Source organism: Rosa rugosa, chromosome 1 (genome assembly GCF_958449725.1).
Source record: "Rosa rugosa chromosome 1, drRosRugo1.1, whole genome shotgun sequence".
In the NCBI taxonomy this organism is placed as follows: Eukaryota; Viridiplantae; Streptophyta; class Magnoliopsida; order Rosales; family Rosaceae; genus Rosa; species Rosa rugosa.
This window is the reverse complement of record NC_084820.1, coordinates 59,890,267-59,903,577: the sequence shown is the minus strand read 5'-3', so window position 1 is coordinate 59,903,577 and position 13,311 is coordinate 59,890,267.

The following is a 13,311-nucleotide window of genomic DNA, read 5'->3' as shown; positions in this document are numbered from 1 at the left end:
CCCGTGCTTTCTCCAAACTTCCCAGTGATTGCTCTGCTTAGTCTGCAATACTAAGTATCGATTCGGTGACGCGAAGAGATCACACCCAAAGTCCTTATCCGTAAGGCAGAAAGTCCTTATCCGTAAGGCTAGAGAAGAACCTTGTGGCGAGGTTGGTGCTCTCCTCGTCCACAAACACTTGAAGAAGAAGTCAGGTTCAAAAGAGACAGTTTGCAAGCCAACTGGTTTTTGCGCCAAACATTTTGGCACGCCCAGTGGGACCAACTAAGTGTCTCTTCGTGAACGTTAGCCATTGGGAAGTCAAGCGAAAACCCTTACAAAAAGGGCTACGCTAACTGCTCAAAACACAAGACCTCCAGTTACAAACCGCATCCTCGCGCGGATTGTCGTGGTCTGTCTGAAGAACAAGTGATTGAAAGATTCTCTCTTCATCCCCAATTCTCCGATATGTCAACTGAACAGGGAGAGAGTCACTCGACCGCTACTGAGGGTCAAACTGTCATTGCTAATCAGGCCAGTGAGCCTGTCGCTACCCCTGTCTCCAATACGGTGGGGAGTGAAGAATCAGAGGCTTTCGTTGAGAAGCCTATTCCAGAGGGAGCGACCGTCGAGGTTGCATGCGCGATCATCTCAGAAAACATTGAAAACCATCGCAAAAAGATGGCTGCTGATCTGGAAAGGGAAAACGCGAAAACAGATAGGATCTTACGCGAAATAAACCAGCGTATTTCCCAACAAGCTGTGGAAACTGAGCAACTGATGTCACAAACTGAGAGTGCATTAAGAGCTCATGCTACAAGCATCGCAGATGCCCAGAGTCAGCAGCAGAAAAGAATCATTGATGCTCTTGCGAATCATACCAAGCAGACAGCGTCAGATATGGCAGGTCTTCGCAAAGATGGAGCAACTCTCGCAACCGAGGTGGCCATGCAAAGAGCTGAGTTGAACCAAGCTAAAGAAGTGTTGAATAAGACGTTAGGAGATCCTAACGCTATCCTTGGTTCCCTTGGCCAACCATCTGGTTCAGGTAAATATGTGCCGCCAAATCAGCGGGAAAAGGTTAGCAGCAGTACCGCTACACTTGCCGCAACCGTTGCTACCACGCAATTGAGAGGTAAGGAACAAGCCCTGGTTATTGGCGGCAGCAAGGAAAAAACCACGCTGTCAGGTGGACAGACCGCCAGACAGAAGCAGCAGGCATCAAAAGGTGCTGAAACTTCGTCCGACTCCGCTGTGTTCATTCAGTACGACAGCGATGGGGCAGAGAATGTATACCAAGAGCTGCCAGGAAGCTATTATGGGATTGACCAGGCTAGTAACCCGATCAAGATAACAGCTTTGGTAAAAGAGATGCCTATGCCAGCAGTGACTCTTCAACAACCAGCTACAACCCGCGTTGTGCAGATAGGAGAAGGGACAGCGGCTGTAAACCAAGCAATACCTGTGCAGGCTGTTCGCCATACGGTGGCAATACCACCTCCTCCTCCTCCGGGTCCAGAATATGTGAGACGAGATGAGGTAGAGGAGATGATCAGACTGGCTAACCCTAGGGCCCAGATGGATGGGGTCTATGAGGGACCTTTCCCGCCGCATATAATGCTCGTGCCTTTCCCTAGGGGCTATAAAAATATCATATTTTCTACTTTTTCAGGGGAAGACACCGAGAATGCAATAACTCACTTGGCCAGGTTCAAGGTGCAATGCGGCCAGTACCAGAATGATGACATCCTCAAGTGCAGGATCTTTGGCACTTCTCTCTCTGGAGCTGCCTTTAGGTGGTTTTCCAAACTCCGACCAGGAACAGTGGCGGATTGGCCTGCAATGGAAAAGCTCTTTCGAGAAACTTTTGGAGCCATTGAGCCTGAGGTGGATTTGGCTTCTCTCACTCAGATGGCCCAGCAACCTACTGAGTCCGCCGTCGCATACCTCCAACGCTTCCAGATTCAGAAGGCCAAACTGAACGTGGTCCTGCCTGAGAAAGAATTGATCAAGTTGGCGATCAAGGGATTGGAACCTCGCCAGCGAAAGAAGCAACATGGCAGCATGATCCAGTCAATGGGAGAGCTTATCACAGAAGTAGGCAGCTTTGAACATCTTCTTAGAGAAACTGATGCGAGAAAGAATGCGTCCAAAGGGACATACGTGCCAGGAAAGCATCGCACAGTTGCAGCCATGCATTACCAGCCAGCTACCTATGACCCTTATTACCATCATCATGAAGAAGAGCTGTTGCCGGAAGAAGATGAAGAAGAGGATAATTACATTGCTGCTTATGAGCTGACTGGGAGGAAGAATCCAGCCTTGCAACAATTGAAAATCTCCAAGGAACCTGTCAAGCTCAAATCGATGGCCTTCACTAAACCTGAATTCGCGACATATACATATGATGCCAATAAAGCGCATGAGATTCTAGATGAAATGATCGCTGCGAAGATGGTGAAGACCGACTACGGACCTTTTCCGCGACCAGATCAGCTGAAAGGGAAGAAATACTGCAAATTTCACAACCTGTGGAATCATAATACAGCTGACTGTGTGAAGCTCAAAGACCAGATTCAGGTATGGCTTAATAATGGCAGTTTGCAGGTGGAAGCTCCAGTAACAGCCGCAGCGCTCGTTGACCTGAACCCTTTTCCTGACACTGGGATCAACATGGTCGATGTGAACTGGGCCAAGCATCACCACAGGAAACCAACCCTGGATTTCAGTGCAAAGGGGAAAGGAGTCCAAGCTGATGATGATAAGATCCCTACAAAGAGAAAGGCCGAACCAGCAGGCCGAGCTTCATCCGTGGTCCTATGCTTGCGGTGCAAGGAAGAATGTGGTATCCAAGTGTCACATGAGGAAGTGGAGCAGACATTTCATTTTGGTTCGCTCCCACCCATCAAGTGGGCTTCGCCGTCGCGAAACTATCAACCTGCTAGCCCAAGAGAAAAGGAGAAAGTGGAACCACCGCCATCTCCAAAGGATTCCAATATTTTTAAGAAGCTGAGAGTGGCCGCGGGGGATAGAGAACACGAGGAAGGCAGTGGTACACAAGGGAAAAGGGGAAGGCAGTGGAGATAAGTCCTTCCAGAAAGAGGAAACTGCAGCGCAGGTTGGAGAAGCCAAGCGCGCGCTAGAGGCTCTAGACCAGGGCCTGATCAAACCTTCGCAGTTGGTCAAATCACCTGAGCAATATCAGAAAGAGATGGAGGCGCTAGCTGCTAAACCATTAATAACTCCCCGCAGCTTCCAGAAGCAAGCGAGCTCAGTAACAGGGGCATCAAAGCCTAGTGTTTTTTGCAGGATCACCGACGAAAGGAGACCTCCGCCAGCTCGAAAGGTGAGCTCGCCAACTAGACGGCCACCTGTCAGACGAAAACTGTTTCGTGAAGACCCAGAGGCCAAATCCTCAATTTTTGAGAGATTGGGGGGCAAGGACAGGATTACCGATACTTTACAGTGGAAACCTAAACAGGTCCAGAGTGTATTAATCATCCCTTCTGAGGTGCATGTAGCCAGGGAGCCAAAGTCAAATTCTCCTAAGCGGGTTACCGGAATGCAGGAACATGAGCAATGTGAGGTAAAAGGTCTCACTGAATAATCGTTGGTGGACCGGCTGGCTAAGCAGTTCAACACTGACACCCTTGTCAGCAAACCCAAGTTGGACCTAGAAGAGGGCATGGATGAAACAGTTATGACTGATACGTCCTGCAACATGGTTTACGTACTGCCCGCGAGGTATGCACTGCCCGTCGCCGCGCAGGATTGTGTGGAAGCTGAGGAAAGTAGTGCACAGCCCCTGCAGATTACGTCAGCGGTCACGGCACCTGTAGAAGAGGCTGTCTTTCTTGAAACAGAAGATGCTAACAGCAGCGAATTCTTCATGAGCTTTACCAGGCCAACACCTGCTATGGTCCAACACATGCGACCTTTGTACATTACAGCAGAAGTTGGCGGTACCAAAGTTAGTAAGATCATGGTTGACACCGGAGCCGCGGTGAACGTCATCACTACCAGGACCATGCACTTGCTCGGGATCAAGAAAGAGAAGATCCAGTCTACATCCCTTACACTCAAGAACTTCGCGGGGACTGTGACAAAGACTTTAGGGTTACTTTTCTTGCGCATCAAGGTTGGCCCTGCAGAGGGAGTTTATGTTTTCTTCGTGACAGATTGTTATGCAGCCTATAGCGCTATTCTGGGCAGAGATTGGATCCACCGGAGCTATTGTGTTCCATCCACCCTCCATTAGGAACTCGTTATGTGGAACAGGGAAACCGATAAGGCTGAGGTGATCAAGGTGGACCCTCGTCCATTCCCAGTGTCTGCAAACTATGTAGATGCCAGGTATTACTTGGAGCCTATCACTCCATTACAGGTGAGTGGCATCGATAACAAGGGCCGCCCCACAGGAGTGACAGCCTCTGATTTGGCACAGTGGGGGCTCACGCTCGCAAAAGAAGGCCTGGAAAGGCCTGGCCACGCTGTGCCCAAACCCTTGAACGATTAATGGATTACGACCTTCCAGAATAAGGGATAGAGGCCCTCCACTCGTTGTATGAACGGCTATCATCATACTTAGTGGAAAGAGAGGCCTATGATCGAATCGCGACCTTAGAAACCGTCAATGAAGGACTCTCTGATCAGGAACACGAAGACGAGGTCGAAATTCAACTAGCTCCGGCAGCGCTGGATGATACACCTCCTAAGGTCAGAGACCCTACCGAGAAGGTTAATCTTGGAACAGCAGATGAGCCTATAGAAGTGGCTATCAGCGCTTACTTGGGGCCTAGCGAAAAGCAGAGGCTTATTGAGCTATTATTGGAGTTCAAAGACTGCTTTGCAGAGAAATATGAAGATATGCCCGGCCTGTCACAGGACTTGGTTTGCCATCAGCTGCCAACACTCCCTGACAAGAGGCCTGTGAAGCAAGAGCCGTGAAGAATGAATTCAGAAACTCAAGTCCTCGTCAAGGAGGAAGTCGAGAAAATGCATAAATCAGGCATTATCAGGGTGGCCAAATACAATCAGTGGCTCTCTAATATAGTGCCTGTTCGCAAGAAGAATGGTAAGATGCGGGTCTGCGTGGATTACAGAGACCTAAATCTCGCGACACCTAAAGATGTTTACCCCATGCCGGTGGCGGATATGTTGGTAGACGCCGTAGCAGGTCACGAATTATTGTCCTTTATGGATGGCACCGCGGGATATCACCAAATTCCAGTCGCTGAGGAGGACAGACATAAAACCGCGTTCAGATGTCCGGGGTTCGCGGGCGTTTTCGAGTATGTGGTTATGCATTTTGGGCTGAAGAATGCTGGGGCCACTTACCAGAGAGCCATGAACCTGATCTTCCACGATATCCTTGGAAAGATTTTGGAGGTTTACATCGATGATGTGGTGGTGAAATCCAAGAAGAAAGGGAATCATATCACAGACCTCAGGAAAGTCTTCGAGCGCATGCGACTACACAAACTTAAGATGAATCCTGCCAAATGTGTGTTTGGAGTTCAAGCAGGAGATTTCCTGGGGTTCATTGTCCATCAAAGGGGAATTGAGGTCCCCGAAGATAAAGCAAACGCAGTCATCAACGCTTCCCCTCCACGAACGAAAAAGGAGCTGCAACGATTATTGGGTAAAATCAACTTCCAGCGACATTTTATTTCTAACTCTGCAGGTAAGATCCAGCCCTTTTCTCCACTGTTGAAGTTGCAAGGACAGAAAGAGTTTGTCTGGGAGCTTCCACATCAAGAGGCTTTCGACAGGATTAAGGCCTATTTAGCAAGTCCACCAGTGCTTGTTCCCCCTCGCACTGGTTTTCCATTGAAGTTATACATTTCAGCGGCTGAGGCTTCTATTGGTAGTCTACTTGCCCAAGATGATGAAGGAGGTGTCGAGCATGCCATTTTCTACCTCAGTCGGACACTTACGGATTGCGAGACAAGGTATACTCCAATGGAAAAGCTTTGTCTCACGTTGTACTTCTCCGCGTGCAAATTGCGACACTACATGTTATCCTTCACTACATGCATCATTGCTCAAATTGACCTAGTCAAGTACATGTTGTCGTGACCTATTCTGAGAGGACGCATTGGCAAGTGGGTATTGGCTCAATCTGAATTCTCGCTACAATACGTTCCACAGAAGGCAGTGAAGGGACAGGCTATTGCAGACTTTCTGGCCCATCACCCTATGTTGGATATTCCCCCAGTGAAGGAATTAGAGATAGCTGCCGCTGTCGCAATTCGACCAGATTTGGCGCGCATTCCAGAGTACGCTATATGGCATCAAGCTACAATCTCCTTGCAACCCTGGGTATTATTTTTTGATGGTTCCAGAACCGAAACGTTAGCAGGGGCAGGGATTGTACTGGAAAATCCAGCAGGCGATCGTTTCTCTTATTCTTTCCAATTGGAGTTCAAGTGCACGAATAACCAAGCCGAGTATGAAGCCCTTATCATTGGATTAGAAGTGTTATTGGAATTGGGAGTGAGAGACGTTCAGGTACGCGGTGACTCTTTGCTCGTGATAAGTCAGCTCCAAGAGAAGTACAGGTGCGCAAGTTGTCTGCTCATTCCTTATTTGAATCGCGCCATCGAGCTTCTGGATCAATTTGATGACGCGAATTTGGAACACATACCTCGCGAGCGCAATTTTGCGGCCAATGAGCTGGCTCAATTAGCTACAGGCATCACATTGAAGTATGGGGTTCGCGAGCGCATTCTGAAAGTCGAACGCCGCACGTTGCCTTGGTGGCTTGCGCGGCTTGACCAGCCGGACGAGCCGGTCGTCGCAATCCTGGAGCCTATCGACATCGATTGGCGCATTCCGTTGATCAATTACCTCAAACAACCAGATCCTACGCCAGACAGGAAGATACGTTTTCTTGCCTTAAACTATTTCCTCAGGGGTGACGAGTTGCGACGCCGAGGGGAAGATGGCATAGACTTCCGATGTGTCTATGGCCGCGAAGCCAAGTGCTTAATGCGCGAAGCCCACGCCGGAGTATGTGGTGCCCATCAAGCGGGCCCTAAGATGCGCTGGCTTATCCGCAGACATGGGTATTATTGGCCCAGCATTTTGAAGGACTGTATCACGTTCGCGAAAGGATGTCAAGAGTGCCAGGCACATGGTCCGGTGCAACACGTTCCCAATATTCCCATGAAGCCTATTATCAAGCCTTGGCCTGCACGAGGCTGGGCATTGGACTTGATTGGGATGATTCACCCTCATTCTTCCCTCCAACACAAGTTCATCATTGTGGCCACTAATTTCTTTACCAAATGGGTCGAAGCTGAGCCTTTGAAAGAGGCTTCCGGTGCCACTATTCGCCAATTTATTTTTCAGAACATCATCTGCAGGTTTGGTATCCCTGAAGTGCTTGTCTCAGACAGGGGGGCAGCGTTCATGGGCGGTGCGATTGAGAAGCTCGTCAACGAGTTGGGCATCCAGTTCGTCCACAGTACATCGTACTATGCTCAGTCCAATGGTCAGGAAGAGGCCAGTAACAAAATTATTATCACCATTATAAAGAAGATGCTTGCTGAAAATCCTCGTTTGTGGCACAATACATTGTATGAGACTCTTTGGGCTTATCGCACCTCCAAGAGGAACCCTACTGCTACAACACCCTATGCACTAATGTTTGGGCATGACGCAGTCTTACCCCTAGAACTCAATGTTCAATCCTTGCGCGTCCAGGATCAGCATCACCTGATTGGCGAAGATTATGTTCAAGCAATGTGGCAGGAGCATGAGGACTTGAGCGGGCAGCGCTTAGCGGCTTTGGACACTTTAGTAATGGAAAAACAGCGTATCGCCCGCGCCTATGATAAGAGGACTCGTGGCCGCAGTTACAAGGAAGGGGACCTTGTTTGGAAAGCAGTTCTGCCCTTTGGCGAGAAATTGACTGGTCGCGGTAAATGGACTCCACGATGGGAAGGACCCTTTGTTGTTCACCGCATTCTGGAGCGCGGGACTTTTCACCTCAAAGATTTGGACGGCGACATCCATCGCAATCCCATCAACGGGCGCTTCCTGAAGAAATATTACCCTAGTGTTTGGGAATATGATGACCCACCAGATCGTCCTTCTTCCCAGACTAGGGGGCAACCATAGTCTTCCTCGGTTCCCATCATCCCTTCATATTCCGGCCTTTCCTGTGGCCTTTGTTTTATGGATTTGCTTCGCCTACGAATACTAGGGGGGCAACACTCTATACATTTATTTCAAGTTATTTCAAGTTCCTTGACAACATGTGTTAAGAATTACATGTAACGGCCTAAGCATGAGGCCTTATTTAACAGTTTACATTTTCTGGATTCTTATATATAATGGCCTATACATGAGGCCTTATTTTATAACAGTTTTTACCAGAATACTCAGAAACTTTCATTCATAAAGTGGCTTTGCATAAAGTGGCTTTGCGGCCAGAAGCATTACAAATCGAGATAATTACATTTGCGGTTTACAAGGCCAAAAGTGGCTTAATAATCATAAGAGTTGCAGGTCTGTTGAAAATTTTTGGATCTTGGATCTTGTGATCTTGTGGTGACAAAGGGGGCGGCTGAGGTATGATCATGAACACTCTCCCTCTCTTCACCCACATGCCTTATCTGGTCTGAGTCGCAGCTGCTCTCATTTGTACCGGAGATAGAGGGAAGGAAATAATCCATCCCAACCCGTCTAGCGGATTATCCTCCGGGATGGAGATGGTCTGCAGGAGAGCGCGATTCACAACCACATCTACCTCCAGGGGAATGACAGAAGTCTGACAGTCTGTTCCCGGAGGTAGGCTGTGAAAGAAGAACAGCCGACCTCGAGTGGCCTTCCTCCCTTCTTCCGCCTGCTCCACGCGAGAAAATCTGGGGAGAGGGATCCCTCAGAATCTGGTTCTGCCGCGTTAGGAGCGCCGCGTGTTCTTCAGCCTAATGGAAACCGGGGAGTGTCCCATCCGGATTTCCAGAGACCAAAGACATGCGGATGGACCTGAGATTAGGCCATAAGACCTACCCAGGCATTGAGATTAAGCCATAAAACCTAAGGATTTGAGGTTGAGGCTGAGATCGTGAGGAGAAGATTTCAGAAACAAAAGGAAGAGAAGTAGGATTTGTGAAACTATTACTGGCGAGGCCATATTTGATCGAGTTTTTCTTCTCGGAGCACAGGTATTTATAGGGCCAGTCTCAGTGGTCTTAACTGCACGATGGGCAGTTGGAATATGTTCAACGCCATCAATAAGAGTATCGTTGGAATTGAATGCAAAGATCTCGGAAATGAAGATAATTGAAAGCGCGTGGGAAGCGGGACAGTTTCCAAGGAGGTAACCGCTTTGTTTCGAGATTATCTTTTCAAAACAGTTTCAAAAGCAATAAAAGCAAGTTAAATGCTAAATTGTTTGAGAAGTAAATTGAGCATATATTTGGGCCAAGCAATGTGGGCTAAATATTTAGATTATTAATAATTTATATTGTTCGTACAAATACGGGCCTGATATTAAAATATCAGAGGCCCAAAAGTCTTCGGCCTGCATGGGTCAAGCGAAGAAAGAGCTCGTCCAGGCGAAAACTAGCATCCGCGGCGGCTTGTGCGGCTTGTTGGGCAGCTACTCGAGCTTGAGTCAGTTCTTGAGACAGCACCTCGAAGGCAGCAAGGGGTTGCTCTAATTGGGGCTCTGCATGGGCGAGCCTAACAGTGACATCAGTCAACCGGGCCTGGAGGGCCTGAATTTGGGACCTTAAATGGTTCCTCTTGATCGTCAGATCCCTGATGAGGTCAGCTTGGTCACCCAAGAAATCGCGCGCATTGTCTGTTTGATGGGTAAGGGTTTGGTAGTGTGCTTCGGTCTGCCTGGCTTGAGCGCTCGCGACCGCCCTCTCATTGAGCCCTTGCGGGAGTTGCTGCAACAGCTGGTCAACCTCGCGAAATTGATCTTCAGAGACAGCGCCCTCGCGGAGAAGCGCTCTCAGATATTCCAAAACTTTAGCGGGCGCGCCAGGGACTAAAATATCAGGGCCCAAAAGGCGACGAAGACCTTCTCTGGCGTCGTCTACGACCTCATGTGGGGTCACTTCAAGCACGCGAGCTAACCGTTCTAAAGTACACGGAGTAGGTTGCTCAGCGACAGGGGCTTCAAGGGGCTCCGCAACAGGTACTGCTTCCGGCGCTGGCTCAGGCAGTACTCCTATCTCCTCGACTTCAATAACTTGAGGGGCATGAGGAGCAGGTTCTTCACCAACCACATTGGGAGCAGGTTCAGGAGGAGCCTCATCCGCTATTTCTCTGACTACCGCTTCTGCATTTGGACTCTGGAAAGAAACGTCTTCAGAATAACCAAGTCAAAGGTAAAGATAAAGTTTCTGGTTAAAAAGAAGTACCTCTTCAGCCGGTAGCTCGCGGGAATCTGCTGTTGGTATTGGGGCAATCTCACCGGAAGTTGGACCCGAGGCAGGTACTCCTGATTCTAGAAGGAGAATTGGTTGCTCGCGGGGAATGCGGAGAAGCAGCAACCTTTCCTCAAGCTCAGGCGAGCTGTCATCTATGACTTGCGCCGGAACTACCACCAACTACATGTTGCTTGCAGCATTGATTGCAGAGGGAGAGTCACCATTGTTTTCTTGGGCTGGCATGCCAGATTCATCCTCACCGGCAGCAGAGGAGCCTCCCCCAACTTGCCTCGAAAACCTACGATGAACCTGATGCAGAGAAATGTTATCATACAGGGCAAAACAAGTTGGCAATGATCACTTTAAACAGGAATATTACCAGTCGATCGGCGATTGGTTCATCTGTTGCCCAAGGATCGGTCCGGAATTTAGCGCAACTACGTTTGCGTGCTAAAGCAGCGGCAATCTATCAAACAAAGTCAAATTAGAATTCGAGAGGGCTACCAAATGATACGTGCTAAGAAAAGAATCCTTACAGTTTGGGGATCATCATCATCAGAGGAAGAGTCCTCTATCTCAGGCTTGTTCAGCTTTGCTTTCTGTTTAGCGGCTGGGCCAGTGACCGAAGGAACACCTGCGGCGCGATTGCTGGAAGGCGGTGCCCGCCCCTGCTATGAACTTTGAGTTAAGAGTTTGAAGGTGAAAATGATCAAGGAAACAACGAATATGCTAAAAATTTACCTCTAGAGGATGCTCGCGAATTACAATTCTAGCCTGAACCAAGCGTGGGGCTCGCGCGGGTCGCAGAGCCGATTCAGGCGATGGAGGTCTTTCCTCATTTTCATGGAAGCGAGCAAGTTCTTCAGTATCAGCATCGTAAGGATATCTCAGTTCTTCGAAGATGGCCGCAAAGAGTTCGTCATCTCTTTGCCTCCAGCAGTTAACAGAGACTTCCTTCCACCATTGATCATAATCTTCAGCGGTCCCATCTATGGGGACGATATTAGCCGCCCAGTCAGGGAGATCGACTAGTGCAAGCATGCTTTGTTCGGGCGGAGGTCCAGTTATGGGGCCAATACGGCGCCAAGAAGTGTTGTAGTTCCAGGCATCATAGAGGGGAAATGGCACCAATTGGACGAGACCAAACTGGCGAGCAAAGTGATTGGGAGCATAAAGCTCATAGGTGAGTTCGTCAACAGCGAGCCTGATATCTGAATAAGAGATCACGCGGCGAAAAGCCAAGCGCGCGCGATCGCTATAACCAGGTGCCCCAGGAAGGAACCCATTTTCAAGAGGAGCGGGGAATCTCCTATTAAGTATTAAATCGCAGTAGGGCATTTCATGCATGAGGTACAAGTATGAGAAGCACTCAGAATATGGTGGAGATATGTACCTCGCCTCGCGACAAAACCATTGACCAAGAAGGGCATTAGTTGGTGGTAGCAGAGGAATGTCGTCGCGGCGGAAGAATGGGAAGTAGGTTTGAATCCAGAAGTCAAGAATCCAAAAGGGGCCAGAAATGCTAGTCTCAAAAGGATGCATTGTGGCTTGGTATAGAGTGCGGTAGAGGGCACCCAGCACTGGTTGTCCTAACCCCACGCGGCGGCCGTTGTAGAGGGCCGTTGCTAGAAGAGTCCAAGCGCCAGTGGGCTTACAAGCAGAAGTACAGAAAATGAACTTGCAGAGCCAGTACTCCAGGAAATCAATACCACCAGTCGCATTGCGCTCTTTGCGATAGTGGTCACCCACCGCGGATAGGAGCCGCTATGAGCGCTCCGGCCAGTTTGGGCCATGGTTGATGCAAAGGTATCAGAATCGAATTGGCCATGCAGGTAGGGCTCGCCATCGATGGGCAATCCAGTAATGGTGAGGATATCCAACAATGTTATACTCATTTGGCCAAATTGAAAATCAAAGGTGTTGGTGGCAGTATGCCAAAAGCAAAGAAAGGCAGCGAGTGGTGAGCGATTTCCACCGCGAGGAAGGCGAAAGCATAAATCGATGGTGTGGGTAATACCTGCCCTGTCCCAGCGAGCCAAATCTCGTGCTCTTACTTCACAATACCAGGAGAGCTCCTCTGGGCTGATTTTGGATGACCAATGCCCTATTTTTGCTCGATGATTATGCGCACCCCAACTGCTGAAATCTGCAGTGGTCCTCCGGAGGACTTGAGTGGGTCGACGAATGGGCAGGCTGTAGAGGACGATGGCATCGTCGGGAATGGAGTCTCGCGGTGTCGGACCCAGTCCGGCGTGATGGTTTGAAAGCCTGAGAAGCAAAGGTCTCTGGACGAAAGTATGAGCGCGACAGCGGGCACCAATTTTGACTCCCCAGGTGCGAGCAATGCCATCAGTGAGTTCTTCTTCCTGATCGATGATTACTTTCTTTGGCGGAGCCATTTCTGGGTTTCTGCAAAGTGGGTATGGAGCGAGAGTTTTTCTGGGTTTAAGAGACTGGAAGGGTTTCTGATGTGACAGGCCTAGAGTGGCTGCGGTATTTAAATAAAAGATTTTGTGAGGGAAACGATGCGACGAAAAGATGTTTTGCCAAGCGAATAGACGCAACCTTCATTAATTGCATCGTTTCGATCATCAGACGTGTCGTTTTAGTCCCCTTCAATCAATTACACATATAGGCCTGATATCGGGGCCTGGGGGGCAATGTTTGAGCCCAAAAGTAATTTTGGCAAGATCCTTTAGTGGATTTAGCATAGCGGGCCGATACCTGCGGCCCAAAAAATAAGCCTACTCGGGTTTGGGTTACAGCTTCACCCATTCCGTGATCCATGAGGAAAACGAAACCTTATTGGAGTCGGGTAGCGAGGACTGAATAGGAAACTTTAATCAATATCCCTTCTATAACAAGGAACAGTCGAAACCCTAGGTATATATACCAGGTTTCAAGGACAAAGAAGGACCTCTCTCATATCAATCAATCCTAG